Here is a 13956-nt window from a genome sequence, read left to right on the forward strand (position 1 = left end):
ATTAGGAATAAAAAAGAAAGCTTATGCTTAGATACGATTGTGTTAGCAATCATCAATGATGGGAGCAACCACAGAAGCAGTACATGACATTTTAATGGATGTTTCATAACAGCCTAAACATTTTAAAGTTTGCTTGCGTGGCAAAAACTCTTTAATGTTGTATACGCATTCAAAAAACAGAGCGGTTATTGACCACAGAGTTACTTGCTTTAAGATTAAATTTGATACGCTGTGTGCTATTTGTCATTGAAGAAAGTAGTTCATACATGTGACACAGCCAAGATAATTCAGTCTTTTAATAGATAATATAGTCCTAATGGGCAACATATCCTTTCATTACTGTAATTTAATGTACTTACAAATGCTCCTGTCCCCTCTCTCAGAGAGAATTTGCCCATCAAGACTGCAGTGCCCTGTTAGGCAATTCAGTACTGGGCAGTAAGATGTTAAACAGTACTGAAAAACCTGAAATACAAATTGCAAAAAAGTCTCACTTACAAAGTAAAGAGCAGGCTCCTGAAAACGTCTAAGTGAAGCCCTCCGATATGTCAACTCATCTTTCACAGACATAAATGCACACATACAACTGTCTACTTTGCAATACATAAAACCATACATAGGGATAAAAAATCCCCACCCCACATTCTAAGCATCAAGAGCAGCCTACAATTAACAGATGCCCAACTATCTAAAGTACAATGAAGTTATTCTTCTCTAACATAAGCAATTTTTCTGAGTCCAGGTACAACGCTCTTTCCAAGTGCACTGGGTGCCAAGCCCAGCCGCCCATCTCTTGCTCACACCATACTAAGCAGGTCACAAAGCCTCACCCCAGCTCTCGCCACCCACCTGCCAACTGACAACCACGCAGCTAGATGGACACGCTTCTGTTGTTGCATTTGTCACACTCCACAGATTAGTTTAAAAATTGTGAACCCATTCAGGTATTAATACCACCACATTGTAGGCTTCTAATTACTGGTGTCCACCCAGAGCGCTTAGAGAGAGCGCTTAAACCATGGCTACTCTTCAACATGTTCCCTCCACAACTATACTTCTAATTCCTGCTTCGTTCATTTTAATGCATTATTGTTTCAAAATACAATGCTTCAAAATTGTAAATTACATCTGGCTCAAGGGCTGATTATGAGAAATACTAGCACTTCTGCCTCTGCGTGAATAACTCTGATAATAATGAGCGATTGATTGAGCTCCAAGAAGTCCAAATGATGAGAAGGGTCAATTTGAACATTTCTATTAGCTTCTTTTGTTAAATCTAACACTTTGCCAGGCCAGAGACAAATACTACATCTGGTTACCATGATTTTTCCCAACCCTACAGAAGTACAATTTAGAAAATGGGTACTGGTCTAAAGGCAGACCTTGTAAGAAATGCTAATGAAACATAAAAACCCACCCATTTTACTGGCACTCAAGAGATGGTGGGGAAAAAAAAAAAAAAAAAAAGAAAAAGAAAAAGAAAAGTTGCAAGGGAAATTTGCTTCAACACTTTTCTGGCAGAAAAGATAAAAAAACCCTCAGTAATACAAAAAGCCCTCATAACTCCATTTTATAACTGAAATACTTGCTTGCATACACATGAGCATGGCCTGCCTTTTGTAAACGGGAACTACAGTGAGAAAATTACTGAAGATGCTCACTAAGCACATGCAACAGGCAGAGAAACAAGGACACAAATGTAATACACTGACTAGTTAGACCAGGAAATTGCAGTAACATTACTCCAACAACTTAGTCTTGCAGCATTGCAATTACACTATATAAAATCAGCAAAGGTTAATATAAATACACAGAAAGTTAATCAAACTACTGCCACTTCATCCAGAACCTTCCAAAGATTAAAACTTCCCTACAGATCTCATTACCTAGAAATGTTAATGTCAGTCAGCACTTTTTCTGTCAATTACTGAAAATCTTTGTTGATACACATCTCCTAGAAAATAACCTCTGTAGGGTAAATTAAGCAATAGGTGATGTCTCTATATCGTTAGCCTCACGCACATATTCACACTTACAGGAGGTACGGAAGGCACAGACAATTTCCAGCAGAGGAAAACAGACAACAGTGTAGGTTCTGTGGGGCAAGTCTAAACAAAATAGCCTTAAAACCCGGACAAGCATGCAGCTACCATCCTCTTCTCAGAGGATGCCTACGACACCCAACACCAGTTGCCCTCACTGAGCTGCAGCACCCAAGAGCGGGTGGCTGTCGGTTACAGTTTAGGGTCTCCTTCCCATTCTGGGTTCGACAGTGCCACCTAAGTCTCCTTGGGGATAAAAATATAAACTTTGATTAGAAAAACAAATAAATAATGCCAACAGGATATTTTTACAAAGTGCTGTAGAGAACAACTCTGACTACACTGAATGCCCCTGAATTTAACTTCTCATAAAAACCAGAGAGCAAAAAAGAACCGGTACATTATTTTGAAAGTTTGCTATAAACACAGGGCTAAGGCACAGGACTTAGCCTGAGCCAAGGCTCTGGTCAGCTTACATTAACATGTCACTGCTGGCTTCACAAACCTCTGTCTATTCTATCAGCTGATACTCTGCCCTGCGGCTCTAAAAAGTTAGTTTACATAGGCAGTATCTTCTGGGTGGAAAATGAAGAGTGAGACTTTGCACTGCCGCAGCACCACCGGAACAAACTGTCTCTGGAGTGGATGCAACAAGGCTCCGGTGGATCATTGCTGGGAAGTCAGTCTGGCAGCGAGTCCCCACAGCAGCTGGCGCGGGGGCTTGCCCAGAGCTGCCTGGAGCCCTGGAGATGCCCGGCATCCTATAGCTGCCAGTACTCAGAGGCTGAGCTGTCTTCATGGTAACTGCAGTTGAAATAACTATATCAATTGTGATTTATGCTGCTGATTATTTCAGGGCTAAGTCAGCAGTGGAGATTTATTTCAGATAGAAAAGGTGTACAACGTGACTAATTACAGGCAAGAGACGTGGGCTGGTGGGTTTTTTGTTGTTGTTGCTCCAGCCACCATACAAGTAAGCTCCTAGCACAGAAGATCTCAGACCTAGACCAGCCCCATACTCACTGACATTTTTGTTCTGATTTGTATACATTCAGGCACTATAAGAAGTGAGCGACTGGGCCTATATTTACTTATTTAGAAACCCAGATAGATGGTGTTTAAAATAAACCCAATCTTGACATCAAAGATACCTGGCTCCTGAGATGTTCATCTCCAAACGAGATCAGGTCTGCCCTTGCTCAGTCCTACATACAGTATACAGTAATTATCACTGCCACCTTAATATTTCTTCTAAATAAAATAAGATATTTTTTTATTATTGTTTCTAAAGATTTAAAATAAATCTAAAATAATTCTTAAAAGAATGAGGAAAATGATATTAAGTCTTCACATTTTATTTATCTTACACAAGCAGTTTTCTTCCTTTTGCAGTTATAAAGGACAAACAGAATTAGCAAAGTATTTGGAGCTCCACAGGTGATATCAGGTCTCCTAATAGTTACAGACGATGATACTGTTGGTATCATTACCTGCTCAGCAACATCAGAGAAAAGAAATACTTCAACTGTAACACTACATCTGAAACTCCTGCTTGTGGCAGCATGTTGTGCTCTGAATTTCAGGATTTTAGCACTATGGCTTAAAGACAAAGATAGCATCTGTAATAACTTTGTGAAATATTTGAGATTTATTTGTGGTATGTTGCTGTTAAAATGTGTAATAGCAATTCAGCTTGCATTCTAAATACTGTTGGCACACCTGGTGTTGAATATGCTAGAAGCACTTGAAATCAGTATAAAAATATACTACTTTCATTATTATGGTACTCAAAAATGCTGATGCAGCTAAGATTCTAGATGCATTTTTGTTGTTAAGTCTTTTTTTCAGAACTTTTAGAGATAATCCATAAACTTTGCTTCTGATTAGACATTTTCTTACTAAGTGCCACCTATAACAGCATAGCAGAAAAAAAGAATTCTACAACACTTTCAGTCATGCATCCACCACCCATCCACCTTCAAACTAAACTCAACAGCAGCATTTGGAAACTATAGATAGCATATGTTTTTAGCATACAAATATTTTGTATTTCTACAACATGGGAAGCACCACAGGACATCAAAGCCCATAGAGACACTAGCATGAATAAGGTACTATCCCATTTTTAAGATAAGGAAATAGTTCCTCTTGAAAGTTTAAGTAACTTGCCAAAGTCCAGATTTCTGTATTGCAAGCACAAACAACGTAAGGACTAACTGCAGATTCCACTGACAAAGCCAGGTCTATGACGTTAATATATCTACTGAAGTAGTTATTTCTAACAGAGAATTTTTCTACCTATACAGCATTACCAACATACTTTCAACATCTAACACAAACCCTTTAAAATAGCCATATGAATAATAGGCTATTATATTTTTTGACAATAGTTAAGATCACCAAGTAGTCCGTGAAACCATACTACGTTCTTTTTCTTTTTAGGACTAGAAGCCACAGGACTGACATCAAAAAACTCCTGAAAAAAAGTGTTAACATTTGTAGAATGTTACATAGAAATTTGTAGAAACTATGAATTTATCTTCTGCAGAAGCAAACATCTAAAAATTTGCTGTTAATCGCATCATCAGCTAGCCCAAACATGCGCTGTAAAACTAGTTGAAGTGAATGCATTCCAGCAGGATCTATTTTACAAACATCTACAGCCTTTTCTTGCACTCCTGCTTATTGTAAGTTTGCACAGAAGCAGTAAAAGTTAATATGCAGTGGAACACTACATTAACTACTGAAACGTTATTGCACATCAAAAAGGTTTACTGCTGCTTTGCAAACATGCTTACCTGGGTGCCATAAAATACTGACATAATGAATCAGCTCTACCACAGTGCATTGCAATCAGGTCTTCGCAGTTATAATGTAAAAGCAGCTCCTTGATACAAGAGTCATTCTACACAATCTCTAAAAGACATTTCTCTAAATTATATACTTCAGATTTTGTTAGTGCTTTGGAATTAGGTAAGTATACCCCAAACTGACACTAACAGGACAAATTGCCCAGAATGGAATACACACACACACACACCCACCCCCCCCCCCCCCCCCCATATTTTGCACTTGAGTGCAATGGCACTGTCTCAGGAAATCCTTGAGCTGCAGATCACTGAAAGCCTGGCAGACAGACCTGGGAAGAACTGCTCTAGGGTCACCCTGTTCTGATACCCCACCCTTGGGAGATACTACTGACCATTATCAGAGATGAAGTATTGGGGTACAGGGACTTACCAGGTATCATACAGCTCTGTGTGACTGTATTCTTATATTCTTGAAAAAACTCTAGAGAATCTACTGAACATGGAAGGAATTAAAAATACTTTCTCCCCCACCAAAAGTAATACAAACTTCCTTCTTTTGCAACTCACTGAACTAAAAATGCCTGAGGATTTACTTGAGGATATCTGTACTTTGAGATGAAAATGAAATGTATCAGCATTAAAACACCACAGATTTAACATTTTTATTTAAAACACAGGTAACATTTTCTGGTATAGGATGAAATAGTAGAAAGGAAGATTTCTGTAGACAGTTTCTTCCTCAGTTCCACAGAAAATAATCACCTTTTCTAGCTCAGTGGATCATACCAATATGATACTATTAGGTAACATATCAGCCAATCAAGCTTGCTATCCTAAGACTTGCCAGTCTAAGACAAGCTAGAGTAAGATGCTTGGAAGCACAGTAAAAATAACCTGGTTACAGATAACTTCTTCCTTAACAGTATGCAACAGGTGGCTCACAGTCACAAATGCATGCTTAGCTGCGTTATTTCCTATATTCTTGGTGTCAAGGAACTGTGGGGGTAGTAAGTCCTTGAGGGTAATCACGTATGACAAAAATCCTTTAAACTTTTTGGATGACAAACTTGTTGTACATCCACATGTTTTTGCTTAATGAGAAGGACAAGTACATGTTGATTGATTCAGATTTTTTGTACCAGCGATTATTCAACCTTGTTCCTATCTCCTTTTATGGAGGACAAATACTTTTTCACCAGGAGAGTGGTTAAGCACTGCAACAGGCTGCTGAGACTCCATCCTTGGAGATGTCTGAAATTCAACTGGGCCTGACAATCAGCTGAAATGAAATGCTGAAGCTGGACTGCTGTGAGCAGGAGTCAAACCAGAGATTCTTTCCTGCCTGAATCACTCTAAAAGTGTAGTATTTTCAGTATGTCTTCAGTCCCTCCTAATTTTTTTTTCCCCTCCAGAAGTCATCAACAGATTCAAAGTGGGGTAAATACTACTTGCATACTCCATTGGCATTATGTTTCTAGTATTTCCTTCTCTCTTATTCCTTCTACAAAACTTTTGTTCCTCATATATTTCCCTGATATAACAACTTACAAGCCTAAATAAGCCCTCTGAATGCCTTATACCCACTGTCTTCTTACTACATACACTCAGGGAAACGCAGGGGCTCACAGGCTATTTCTATTCCGGTATATTCTGTTCTGGAAATCATACTGGCTTACACCCATTTTTCCATTTTCACTGAAGTGTTTTATAATTCTGTCCTTAATGGCTATTTCTCTGCACAACAGTAGGACACATGGAAAACCTAACAGGAGGCATCAGTCTGCCAATGTACCCCAAATACAGATCATTGTTCCTGGGAAGTGAAATGCAGTAATAAGTTGGAGCTTTGCCTTTTAGAAAAGGCAAATCAGCTGTCCTGCAGCTGCCAACTTAAGTACCTCAAGTAACTACGACTTAATAGTCTAAGTCATCTTCAGCTATAAAAATATATTAAGTTGCATTAATTTTCATCTAAGAAAATGTTCCTATTTCTGCTTTTAAAAAGGATTTTCAAAGGCAGCTGCTTTAAAAACATAATCTACAGAATCAGTAATGTATACCAATGTACAGGTGCCATCAGCAGCAAATTAAATCTCCAAAGAACATTTCCAACAGATAATGAAATAAACTTCATTAACAGAGCTTTTCATCTAACAGATCCTTCACATCTCAAGACAGTATTTATTTACCATACTTTGTTATGAACTAGCACACTGACTAGTTAGTCTTCAACCATGACATCAGGTGGAGGAAAAAATCCTATTTCTATACGAGCTAAAACTGAAATTGACTTTGAATCTCTGAACTGTCAACAAATTCTTCTCTGAAAAGGCTTGCTTTGTAGAGATTATAAAGTAGGTGTCATCCTTGACACTTGTGTTCTATATTCATCCAGCAGGCCTGGAAGAGAACTGCCACAGAATGCCGGGTAGGATGGCGGAGGGCTCAGCTGTCATGCCGCCTGCCTCCCTCGCTTGCTTTGCAGGCAGAGACGGTGCTGTAGGTGTCAAAGGTTCTCTATTTAAACTCGCTGACAAGCAAAGGAAGAATACTGGAAGAATATGTTAGCAGCCACTATGAACTCATCTCTAGTAACAAGTCAACCTGACACTTATTTCTGGATGTTAGAAACGAAAATCCCGATTCTATTGAAATTATGGGGAGAAAAAAAAGAAGAACTCCAAACAAAAAAACCCCCACCACCATACAATATACCCCCATCAGATTTACACATTCAAGACTTACTCTGGGAAAATCCAGTGTTAAGAATACATAGAGCAAAGCCCTGCTTTCTGTCAGAATGACAAACTAGAAAGCCACATACGATTATGTTAATCTCTCACTTCAAATCTCCTTCGCACAATCGCATACCACTGCTTTCTGTGTTTTGTTTAGAAGTCACAGAGTTTACTAACCACTTAATGAAGCTGCATTCCTTAAATCCCTGACAGATTATGTGAAGTTGTTTGGTTTAGAAACACGAATTTGCCATTCCACTGCCCCCTGCCCTAATGTCATCTTAGTCAAAAGCTGGTGTGTTTGGGGCTGCAGGCAATGGGACACGCATTTCCTCAAAGGAACCGATTCCACCAAGCAGCAGCAAACAGGAGGGCGAAAAAGGACGGAGAGGAAAGAAAGAGCATGGCTTGCCTTTCCAAAAAAGAAAAGCTATTTTCAATCAAGCTTATCTCTTTCAGTCCCTTATTTACTTTTAATTGGAAAGAAGGAAGCGAAGAATATGAATATGCTTTGAAATACATTTATAAGAGCCCTGGGTAATTGTCTGCATCAAAGATGACAATTTGCTGCATGGCTGATTTCATTTGAAAGGCTTTTCTGATTCTGTGTGTCCCAGTGGCCATTGAGAACTCTGAAAGTGGATCAGGACAAAGTAGCCCAGAGCAGCACAGAAGAGAAGGTGCCATCAACAGCATCCAACTTGTAGCCAAGATGAGGACTGTGCTCCTCCTCTGAAGCTTGAAAAGGCATCATGCTGAGACCCTGCACCCAGGATTGTAGCGGGTCACACATTTTCTAGCTGGTGGCAGAAGAGGGAAAGCAGATGTGGACTTAATGATAGTGGCACCATCTGGCTCGTAGTGGCAGCAGGCAAAAGCCAGAGCACAAATGGCCCCAGATTCCATTTACCTGAGCAACGACCCAGCTCAGCATTTCTCATGGAAGTCTCAGTACAAGCACTGCAAGCTGTCGGCGACGTTCTCAGATGAGCATTAGCAAACCCAGGTGCAATTCAGTGTGCGAGCAATGAGCTTCCAAGTTAGAAATTATATAGCTGGCAGGTGTTTAAGCAATAACCTCCTCCTCTGTGTTCTAAGGATCAAGATTTATGGTGTTTTGTGCTGTGAGCAGAGCACTAAAGAAAAAAAATATTCTAACTTTTGGAGTTCATTCCCATGTTTTCTATTAAGCCTATACATCAGTAAGTGTCATTCACCAATACAAAGCCATATTAGTCATGCTTCCAAGGAAAATGCCATTATTGCTGCTTCTTAAGCGATTGAATGATGAAAATCAGACCACAGATTTTATTTTATTGAGTTTGAGGTATTTGCCAGTCCTGTTCATTAGGGTATAATTCAACAGTATTTTACACAACTCAGATACCTTTTTGTCATGTGCCTGCTTAAAAGTCTGAAGGTTGTTATTAAATGAAAGAGAAAGAAGGTAATTACTAAATCAATGTTATAACCCTTGTGATTTGCTTTTCATCTCCTCACAGACATTATGATGAGAAAACTTAAATGAAAGCCAGAATAGGAAATACAAGGAAGTCATGTAACAAGGAACAGTAATCCATGTAGGTTATTCTCCCAAATGCCCAGTCAGAGGTCTCAGATGGCTAATGTGGTTGAAATGTGTAATTCAAAGCTACAAATAATATGTTTATGAATCTGGACATGTCTAGTGCACCTTGGAAGCAGCTGTGTGTGGGCAGAAAAAAAAAAAGAAAAAGACAGCAGTATATCTGATTTCAGCTAAAGAAGGCTGCAAACTAAATTATCTATTTCCTCTCACAGAACTGGAAGGTACAGCACAGCAAGGATCCCAGTAATAATTTTAAATGTAATTAAATCTAATTAGGATTAGATTTTAATGCTAATCTGGGAATATTACATTTGCATTGGCTACCAGTGCATTGATTTAACCACCTGTATGCCACAATAGTTAAGAAAGCCATTAAAGTTCAGTTACCATACATTATGGCTTTACATCTCCGTGAACACTGGAAGCCAGATCTTGAAATGCGCACCTTCCAGTACTAAAACCACCTATGTACATGATTAATTTTAAGCATACTGCCTTGTTCCATGGACTTCATTACACAGTGCTTATGTTCTCCATAGAAAAATTATTTTTATGTGGGACTGAGGTATTAATTCCTGCAACAGAAAATGTATTAATTTCACATAACATACTTATCCACAGTTGATTCAAATTACATTACATCTGTTTCATAAACAACCTCCAAAACCAATGCAGGTATTTTCTTGCTTACACTCAAAGTTAAGATACAATGTGCATACCTCTCATCTTTTGTTCTCCTCAGCATTTCCCCACAAACTCAAACATACCATTTGTATTTGCAAATCTGTTTTTACCCAACCATAACAAGGTCTTCTTGTTTCAGCAGGTTTTTGTTACCAGGTGCTGAGTGACTGTCCCTCTGATATTTCCAGCAAGATATCACTAGGTAGCTTGGGCTCCCTACTACTCCCCTTTCTCCCTTTGGAAACCCTGAGCTGCTTTTTTTCCTTCCTTATTCTCAAGATGTTGGTAGTTCAGTTTCTTCTAAAGATGTTATTCCTCAGACATGTCCATTCCTGAGACTGATCACTTAATGGACATTGTTTCTATCACAAAACTTACCAGTGAGAGTCTTCCCATACAAACTCCCCAGTAAGAGCATGGTTGTCTACTTTCTTGCAAACAAAATTAATTCCCCAAACAAGTGACATAATCACAGTGATGCCACCACCTTATAGAACCATGGTTCAGGGATGACCATAGAGGAAAACTGTATATGGCTTTAGGAAGCTGGAGAAAGATCTGGAGCTACCACTTCAGTTGCCTATGACCTGTTACTTCACCAGTCCAGTCATCCATCTAGAAACTATATCCAAGCCTGTACACTGGGAATAAGTGTAAATGAACTACAGGGACTGTAAGTCATAAGCAAGACTACAGCAGAAGTGTCACATCATCATTATCCAAAAACTACAATAAGAACGATCTCACATCTCCCTATCTTACATCCTGAGGGAATCCACTTTCATAAATGAAAATACCCTATATATGACAGGAGCAAGAGGAGGGGAAAAGTCGACAGCATATACAATTTTCCTCTTTCGGGAGAGGAATGTCAAAGAATCGCACGACATAGAAGCCCATCAAATTAATGTATCCCTTCCAGCACTAATTACAGGTGCACTGTTTGAAACTGTGAAGCCTCTTTCTTAAGGCAGCACTACAATGACTTATTTATCAACTGATTTTTTTATGTCAGGTTGATTTTATCAAGAAGTAAACTCTCTACTTAAAAATACACAAAACCAGTCTTAGAAATGACTAAATATATTTTAGATTGCACTTGAAGAAGCATACAAATTTTTATAAACTTCTGATGTCAAAACATATATCTACTCAAGACTTCTTAGTGTAGTGAAACAAACAAACAAAAAAAAACAACTAGCAGAACTTTTTATCAGCTTCCCAAAAGCTATTTGCTCAGCTGGTAGTGGCCATCCAGGCACCCCCTAAATGAACAGCAATGGAGAAGGAGGAACTGGGCAGCCTCTCATTTGGTGTGTGGTTACAGCCACAGGACATGACACACAATCCTATTGAAGGGATAAGACAGGAATGATGCAACTATTCAGGTAAAACAAATTCATTCAGGTGTAAGCAAAGCTCTGCAATGCCTGCATCTCCTCCAGTAGACCAGTATTTTTGTTCAGTGCTTTCCTAAGTTAACTTCTGCCCTACATTGATCTGTGAAGAGACAGAGACTTCTCAGCCAAATGACAAATTTAAATAAATTATTCTGTTCTGCCTTGAAATGTCATTTTGAAAAAAGACACACACGCTTAGACAGATTTATTTCACAGTGAAAAGGGTGAACTTTCAGAGTGCCCACAGTGCAATGTCACCAAAGGTCCTCTGGAAATAACGGGAGTTGTGTGTGTCAGAGCCACGCAGGCTGCATCCTGCATTTTACAGTTCTCTTTCACAGTTATGTCAGTCATCTTAACGATGTCTGATAAAAGCATTAAAACAATGGAAGTATTTAGAAGATTTATTTATGATTTTAACCTGCTATCTGAATCACCCAGGGATTTCTTGGAAATGATGACTAGATGCTGAAGGATAAATGTAACCTAGGGTTCTCTAATGGGAGTTTCCATCTCAGTACAGTTTAATGAAGATCCCAGTAGCAAATCCTAAGATTTTTAACTGAAGGCAAGGAGACTTATTTTTATACATCACATAGACACCACTCTATGAGCTGCTAGTTTGCATATAGGCAATAAAAAGCCCCTTGACTAAATACTGACATTGGAATAAAGTGTCAGTTAATAGTAATATCCTGCAGGTGTTCTTGCCCATACAACCTAATGAGGAAGGATTATTTTAAGATAAGAGCACAGAAAAGGAAGAAAAAGGTGAAAAAGGAGAAGAGAAAAAGAACTACAAAGAAAACACAATGTTGTGCAGAACCAAAACATCCAATTATGTTTTGATCATGGCTTGAATTTTAAATGTTACCGTTATCATTATTTTCTATCACACAACTTTCAGTAGTTACTTGATATCTATGATATATGTCAGACGTACAGAAAAACAAAGCATGTTATAGGCAGACGTAGTAGCTTATCTTGCAGCCACTATAAAGCCCATCTCTCAAACATTATTGAGAAGCCTGTCAACAAAACAAATCAAGCACTGAATGGAAATGAGGCATAATGCTTAATTCCCTCAATCAGCATTTTCCTCCTTGCCAGGAGCACCTCTCTTGGGTGGGCTGACAAGGTGCAAGCTAATTTACAGATCCAGGAGGAGTTAACTGCATCTGGATAGCACTGCACCCACGTTAATTAAGAGGAGGCTGAAAACATAAAGTTCACTCAGAAATGGTAGAGAGGGAAAAAAATAACTCAAGGAAATGTTGACTGTTATGAAGAGCAAACAGCAACGGGATCATCAGATCTTCCTACCAGTCAAACTACTGTTGTTTCTACATTAAAGATTTCAGAAGTGTTATATCAAGCATACAGACAAGGTTACTTCCTTTTTAGCTGGGAGCACCTGATTAAAAACGGTATTAATTTCCACTTGTACACTTGTTTCCACCTAGAGCATTCAAAGCTGCACAGGAATGCCAGACATCAGGCTTTAAGGCTGGAGGGCAGAGAGGAGCCAGCAAGCCCTGCACTGAGCTGGCTCTAGAATGCGAAGGCTCCTCCCTTTGGATGGGACCATATGTGAGTCAGCCCTTTGCCCGTGCACCAAAGCTTGCAACATGAAGCAGCTATCTCACAGGTCCTCTGGGTACTGGGAATGTTACACAGGAGGAAAGTGAGGACCAAGGAGCTGCCCAAGCTTTCTAGATGCTGTAAACATCTCTGACTGAATTCACAACATAGCACTCATGTCATCAATATGCTACTTAGAGCCCATAGAATTTATCATATATAATATTACTTAAATTTACCTGCCATTTCTGCTGTATAAAAATGGCAAGGACTGCAGAAATGAACCAGTCAGCATTTCTTACCTCCTACCTTCCAGCCTCCCCCAGTGCAGGGTGCATTGCTCTGCTTCAGGCTTGAATTTAGGCAGGTAAACTCCCAGAAGATGAGGCATCCCCGTGTGACACGCAGGTGACCAGGCTGAAGTGCTCTCCTCCTGTCTGACCCACGGGACTATCTCCTATAACTCTTTTGGTGTTCTGTGGCCTATGCTGCCTAACAACTTGGTACTATTTTGTGTTTTCTAAACACATTTTCTAAGTAATATTTTCTAATTAACTAGTTTTCCTAGTAACTGATGTTGTCATACGATTCACAGACACAGAAACAACCCTCAAGAACCTATGCAGTTACAACACAGGCTCACTTCATGTTTTACAGGATAAAGAAAGTAACAGGATAAAAGTTAACTGAAGCTCCACTTACATGTTTCCAGAGCTGAATCACTGTTACTAAGGTTTTAAAATAATACTGGTATCTCACTTCAAAATTAAATAATGAATCACTGCATATACAAAAGGAAAACAAACACTGCTTTATTTTTTTTTCTTGGAAATATATTTATTTACTCTAGCTAGCTAAAAGAAAGACTGGTTTTCTTGCTCTCTCATAACTTCCCACAAGTGACCCAAGGTGTTGTTTCACCATTTACCCAGAACAACAGGGTGTCCCTCAGCAGTCTGCTTCTTTCAGATCACTTATGACTGCTGGAAACATGACTCCTCAAAAAAGACCCCCAGTGCCTGGTAAAAATCAGGTCTTTCACTGACCCCTTCACCAGACTGTGGGTTCTCAGAGCACACAACCTTACTCAGAACCTGTTTTCCCTGAGAGGAG

General features: G+C 39.2%; 1 protein-coding gene across 19 annotated transcripts in view; it reads right to left on the bottom strand.

Moving 5' to 3' along the window:
- The window catches only part of PARD3 (par-3 family cell polarity regulator), a 458092-nt gene that overhangs the window by 127169 nt on the left and 316967 nt on the right, over positions 1–13956 (bottom strand). The window lies entirely within an intron of this gene.

Source organism: Falco peregrinus, chromosome 5 (genome assembly GCF_023634155.1).
Source record: "Falco peregrinus isolate bFalPer1 chromosome 5, bFalPer1.pri, whole genome shotgun sequence".
Taxonomy (NCBI): Eukaryota; Metazoa; Chordata; class Aves; order Falconiformes; family Falconidae; genus Falco; species Falco peregrinus.